Here is a 7351-nt window from a genome sequence, read left to right as displayed (position 1 = left end):
ACTATATTTAAATGATATTATAATATACTATATTTAAGATTTTTATTCACTTTTTCAATTGATTGAATCGAACATGATTATAATAAAGACCATATATTAAAATACAAAATACGTAACTCTAGAAAATACTAATATTTCTATATTTTAACTTTATTTTTAAAAAAATAATTACATTTTTTATTTAGAATCATAAACACTACATAAACCAATTAAATAATTTAATTTATATAAATAATTTATATATCCTTAATAAACTCAACATATAAAAATATAAAATACATAATTCTAGAAAAATATTAATATTCTTATATTTTAACTTTATTTCTAATTTTAATATTACTCTAATTCTAATACTAATTCTAATCGTAATAATATATTTTGGTGTAAATTATTATAAATACATAACAATTCCTTTTCTATTTCGTAACCACCTATCACTTTTTATTTTTTCAGTTTTTTCCATCTCCTTAACTTTCCATTAAATGTGCCATAAAAATATAATTTTAATACAATATTTTTGTTTATCAGTTACAATTGTTTATTAATAGATAGAATAATCAAATTTTAAAATTTAGTGGATTAGGTCTTGCCCTCCCATTGAATTTATAATTAAAAGTATTATATATTTTATTGATAAGATGTGATTCTGTTTATTATTAATCTAAATCTAATAGGGATGATGACAACGACTCATGAATAAAAAATTGTAATACCTTAATAAACTATTTGTATTGAATGTGTTTATATTATATTAATTTAAATGTTTTAATTCATATTTTAAGTTGATATATTAATATTAAAGAGAATTATATTAATAATGGTATATTTTTTTTAATATTATGGACTAATAGATAATATGGGAGATTTAGACTTCCAAGTAAAAGATGTGGTATAAGAATAAAAATATTTATTTAAAAATGTCCAAAATATTACTGCAATAAATTCTTAGTATTGAATATATATTTATAAATTGTAAACTATTAAATTATTGTTAAATTTTTATATAAAAAGCAAACTCAATATAAAATATCAATACAAATATATTTATATTTATCTAGATAATAACTTATGGATAATAATTTAATAAAGCTTTTCGCGCATTGCGCAGGTAGACGTCTAGTTTTTTAAAACTTTGAGTTTCATATTAACACCCTATCTAACTTGATTAAATATCTAAATAAATATGAGTATCAAATTTACTTTTCATCTTTAATTAATTAAAAATTCCGATAAATTTACTTTTAGTTAAATTATTTTCTTGACAAAGAGAAATAATAAATTTAAAGATAATGCAATTTTAAAATAAAATAATTTAACAATATTAGTTTGTTTTAAAATATAATAAATATATTAATAATTTATTTTAATATGTTTTATATACATTTAAAATATCAAAAATAAAATCTTTGTGAATTTGTTATAACAAAATTGTAATATTATATATTAATTTGAAAGCTTGAAGTGGAGCAATTAAAATAAATTTTGGAAAGCTGAACGTAATGTAACATTTAAATTTTGGAAAAGTGACATTTATTTGACTTGGAAATGATGATCTACATTTAATGAATTTTGGGCAAATTTGTAATTATAAAATAATAACATCTATTATTAATAATATAATAAAAATAGACACATGAAACTTTCATTAATTAGTTGCCACCTAAGATGGATAAAGTTACCAAACTATTTTAAATGGGTATAATAAGAATTCACCTTATTCCAAAAGGAAGAGTCCCTTGAAGCTACTACTTCTTTATATGTTTTAGGATCATCCTCTACTCGAAGAATAATAGGAATTTTATGAATATCATTCTAGCAATTTCATTCAACTAGATAAAAGGTAATAAATTGAGAATCAATTTCATTTAGTCCTAGATCCTTAGCTTTGCGAGTTCTCTTGCTTATCCTAGGCTCGAGTTGTGTTTCAAAAATCCGTTAAAGCCTTTAGGGTTGTATTTTAATAATCTATGGAGAATCTTTATTACGTTCATTCGTGAGAATCTCATATTCCTTATCTTTCTAGATAAGTTTTTCAAAGAATTCCATATCTCGGGATTCAACAATTACATTAGACTCCCGATTTGAAAGTCTACATGCTTTGTTGTTGGGTGCATATCCTATCTATAAAAGCACATTTAATCCCTCGAGGACCCAATTTAGTTCTTTTAAGATCCATGTTCTTATAATATGCTATACACCCCACACTCTAAAATACCCGATACTTGGTGATTTGCCTTTCCATATCTCATATGGAGAAATACTGGTTATCTAAAAGGAATCCTATTCATTATATGACATGCGAATATTAATATTTCACCCCACAAAATAAATGGAAATTTAGAATGCATTAACATAGTATTTATCATTTCTTGATATGTGTGATTCTTTCTCTTAGCTAGAGCATTTTGTTGTGGTGTACGAGATGCAGAACATTCATGTATAATGCCATATTCTAAACAATATGCATTGAATTTTGTAGAAAAGTATCCAATGCCCCTATCACTCCTAAGGACTTTGAAACTTCTACTTAGTTGATTTTCTACTTCCAATATATAAGTATTAAAGGCATTAAAGGCATCATCTTTATGCTTTAAAAGATATACATGTGTGAACCTAGAAAAATTGTTGATAAAGGTAATAAACTACCAGTTTCCCTCACACTTTGCATTTGATTGCCATAATTTTGCACATCGTAGTGATTATATCATTATGAACATTAACAACATTAAACTCGTTTTTGGACTTATTGTGCGTGTAGTCTCGAGTATAATGGTCTAGTTTTCCGCATACATAGCACCCGAGTTTTGGTCTTTTTGGTCCGCTGGGATTCTTGAACTTATTATATTCCTTCTTAGGTTCAAGATGGTTCTTCATGTCATCATGTTTTCTCTTTCCTTTTTGTATTCACAATATTAACTTTAGAGAATCCAATAGACCCATATTTTTCTCTATCCTTTGACTCTTCCTCAATTTCAAGGTGTTTTTTGAATTTTCTCCAGCAAAAAATCCTTTGAACTATGCAACAATTTTTTTCCATATCCTTTCCATGAAGATTGTAATTTTGCAATAATTGTACCGAAACCATATAACTCGTGTACTTGTGCAAGAATCGGTTCGAAATCTAACATTTTAAAATCAAAGTATTTGTATATTAAAAAAAACCGTACATTCCTCTTCAACCTTGAATTTGAATTCCATTGATTTCCAGATTTCTGTTGCAGATTGGGTATTAGAGTATAGATCATAAAGACAATCATATAATGTGTTTAGAATATGTCCACAGCATAACAATTCATCTTTCTTTTGTTTTTTACGTTCCTTCTTGACTTCATCTGTGTCATCTTATTTTGGTTCTGAAATTGGTTGCAAATAAGGATCTACGACTAAGTGAATCTTCAGAGCAGTCAGAAAAAATATCATCTTGTCTTGCCAATGAGTAAAATTTGTTCCTTCAAAACGATCCAACTTGACAAGGTCCTGGTTCATCACTTTGATGCTTGAAACTGAAGCCTTGGTAGCCATGATTTAAGATATTATAATACTGTTAGACAAATTTTGAAATTGAATGGATCCAGGTCGGAATCGTGAATGAATCACTTTCTTTATAGTATTTCAAGCACTCTTGAATATCTTGGAGTTTTTATGCAGGAATACCCATAATAATTCAGCCTATATTCAAGTTTGCACAAGACAAATGAGAACTCGAATGTAGAGAAAGGAATCTAGAATTTTACTGAAGAGGATATACGTTTCTGTGTTGTGTTTTTTGAATTTGGAACGATCTATTTATTGGTCATGTTAGTGTTGTTTTACAAGGTTGCGACTCTTCATGAAACAACACCTTTTCAGCAACATTTTTAGTGAAAGTCATATTTTATTACTTACAACAACACTTTTCAAGTATTCCCTATTTTCATTCTACAACACTTCACGAAGTGTTTCCTATTTCTGAATTCAAATTTCAAACATATGCAACGACCAAAAAACAAAAGCAACAACCATTATACATATGTGGCGGCTTGCCGCCACATGCCGGGCGAAAGCCAACCTGCCTAGAAGTCGCCACTAGTGCCTCTACACCCTTGCTCTGGACCATGTCTCAGAGCCAGAGCCGACAACACCAGTGAGGGGTGAATGTATGAGAAGGGTGGAATAAGGCTTGAGACCACCATATTTGTCCATGTGACACTTTATCCTCTTTAACTCTTTGGCTGAGTTAATGAATATAACTCTTTATAGATATTTTCAATGTGAATACTATTTTCTATATATGAGAGACTATTTCCCATGCATTTATTGACATTTACTCACTTGCACATCTTTTTTTCATTTTGGAACACAACCATAGACATTTATTGTTTATAAATTACAGGTGAAATCGATTTGGTTTGAACCAATTTTTGGTCAAAAAACTATTCGAACCGATGATATCTCCATCGGTTTTGTTTGGTTTGATTTTTAATATTTTGAAAAATGGAACCAAATTAAAGTAATCGATTTGATTTGGTTCGACTAATCGGTTTATAATAATTTTTTATATACATTACATTCGTCTGTGTATTTTCTATTATCGTGTTTTTTTGTGTATTTTATGCTTTTATTTTTTTTATAGTAATACATTTCATGTAATTTATTTCATCCTATACTTTTCAAACAAAATACTAGCTATCTTTAATCTATACGAAGCATGGACATGATTTCGATTGTATCATGAAATAAGTTCACTATTAAATATAATAGTTGGTACTTAGGATCAGAAGGTTGAGCAGTGATTTGAAAGCTTAACAAAAAAACACAACGATAACAACAAAAATTGTCTATACACATAAATTAACATATTTCACACCTCAAACACACATCAAAAATATTTTGTAACAAGATTAGAAAGACTTTTGTTGAAGAAGAAGAAACAAAAAGATATATAAAAATATGAAAACTAACTAAGAGAGCTTGAACACGAAGGAGACTATAATAGAACGATGGTAGAGAGAGAAACAGTGGTGGCGAGTGGCAAAAGCAGTAGTTCGTTGAAAACAAATTTTTGTGACTTATGATTTTTACTTTCTATGTTTTAGAGTTAAGTTCTAAATGTGTGTTTTGCTGATAAGAAAGAAACTTATAAGTAAAGATGGAGAATGATTGGACTGATACAAAATTTAGGCTTAATGATGGGTGAAATAAAAGATTTAGAGTGTGGTTATAGCCATTGGTTTAATTAATTGTTTCCTAAAAACTAAAACCGAGATTCGAACCAAACCACATCAGTATTCATTTGTTTGGTTTAGTTTTGGAACCAAACTAGAAACAATCAGTTTTTTTCGATTTGGTTTAGTTTGCATTATCGGTTTATATTGCTTTTCTGATCCGCTTATACCCCTAACTAGTTGCGAGGTTCAATTTAAAGCCAGAATAAAATTTTGTATGAACTAATGCAATACAAGAATTGTTAGCACCTAACATAATTCAAATTTGATACCTTAAGGGTGCGTTTGATTTGTAAAATATAAAGTACTGGATAGAACAGTACTAGACAGTACAGAACAGTACAAAACAATTTTTTGTATTGTACTGTGTTTGATGATTACTGGACTGAACAACTATTTTCTCGATTTTGCTTGATATGTCTATGTGCCAGACAAAATAATATAATTTTTAATATAATATTATTTATTGATATGTAAAATATAATATTTATGAATCAAAATATAAAATAATAAGGAGGGAAAAAGATGAAGAAATAATTTTTTTACGCTACTTTGTTTAATATGTTTATGCAGCAGACAAAATAATATAATTTCTTATCTAATATTTTTTTATTAATATTTTTGAATCAAAATATTAAAGAATTAGAAAGAAATAATAAATTGAGATTTTTTTCTCTACTTTATTTGATATGTCAATAAACCAAATAAAAATATTATAATTTTTATTATAACATTTTTTTGATATATAACATATTAATTATGAATTAAAATATTAAATAATAAGAAAGAGAGTAAAAATTTTTTTTTTTATATTTCTTTGATAATTAGTGCTTGGGACAAAAAGTTGTCTCATGGTTTAGTGGGGGACAAGAAATTATGGTTTTGCCCAGTACCTTGCCATGTTTTTTGTCCATTACCATGATTAGTTTATGTATCAAACAGAGTACAAAAAAAATTGTCCTGTCCAGTACTTCGTTTTTTAGAAAATCAAACACACCCTAAGAGAAACACACATTCATGTATAGACTAACTCAACACTAAAATTATTAACACCTAGCCAAACTCGAACCTAAAATTTTTAGAAGAACACACTCAATGACCTAAACCTTCACCCTTCTACTAGAGACAAATTTCTAAAAGGTTAATGTTTAACTTTAATGCAGTTTTTATCGTAAGTTTTGAAACGGCTTGATTTCGGGAAAAAAATTAAAATAACCATGTTTAATAAAAATAATACAGAAAAAACCAAGTTTTCGGGGTATTTACCAAACTGTCTAGGTTTGGGACCCCAGATAAGTGGATACGCCAAATGAAATGGCGCATGCATGTCACACAAGCCAATCCATTTGGCGCATTAGGCCAAAAATTAGGGCAAGAAATTGCTTGCCATTTGGTTTGGCGCATAAGGCCATGCTTCAACACATAGGCGTCATATGGTTTGGCTCCTATGTGTTCTCCCTTTTTTTTTCAAAATTAACCCTATTCGGATATTTTTGCGTACCGTTTTTTATTCCGGCCTTATTTTCGCGTACCGTTTTTTATTCCGGCCTTGTATATTCGTAAAAACGTCTGATAAATCGAGTTCGTTAAAGATTCTCTTACCCTAAATAATGTTTGCGTTGTCGATTTCGATTTTTAACTAAAGCACAATTTATTGATTAAAGACGGAGGAAAGGTTACAAGAGGTGGTAAGCGTAACTGTTACATTGTCTTAAAAAAAATACAGAGTAGATTAAACTTGCGTCGAGGTTGAGCCACGACTAGGGCATCTTTTTCTATTGTGCCCCACCTGACGGCAAATGCTGCATTTTCGTTCCATTTTGTCGTGGACGTCCATTTCGGTTCTAATCCGTGTACTATTGGGACGCCCTTTTTTCTTTCGCCGCATTGCGTCGTTGTGCCAAACTACCTCTCCATCATACTCAGGCCAGTAATCCTCCTTGGCCACCACAGGGAACGCAACACTGTAAACTCTGAGCAAGGTCTGAGTCTTGTAAATCGGAGACAGCAGTGATTTAGCGTCGCGGTGCGCATACGCACATGCAGCTATGACGTGCGAGCAAGGCATACGAAAAGCTTGAAACCTTCCACAGTCGCACCAATCTTCGTCTAGAAGAACCCTATATTGTTGTCTTGGCAATCCCTCA

The sequence above is a fragment of the Vicia villosa genome, unplaced genomic scaffold (genome assembly GCF_029867415.1).
Source record: "Vicia villosa cultivar HV-30 ecotype Madison, WI unplaced genomic scaffold, Vvil1.0 ctg.001936F_1_1, whole genome shotgun sequence".
In the NCBI taxonomy this organism is placed as follows: Eukaryota; Viridiplantae; Streptophyta; class Magnoliopsida; order Fabales; family Fabaceae; genus Vicia; species Vicia villosa.
The sequence above is the reverse complement of the archived record's forward strand: the minus strand, read 5'-3'. Positions refer to the sequence as shown.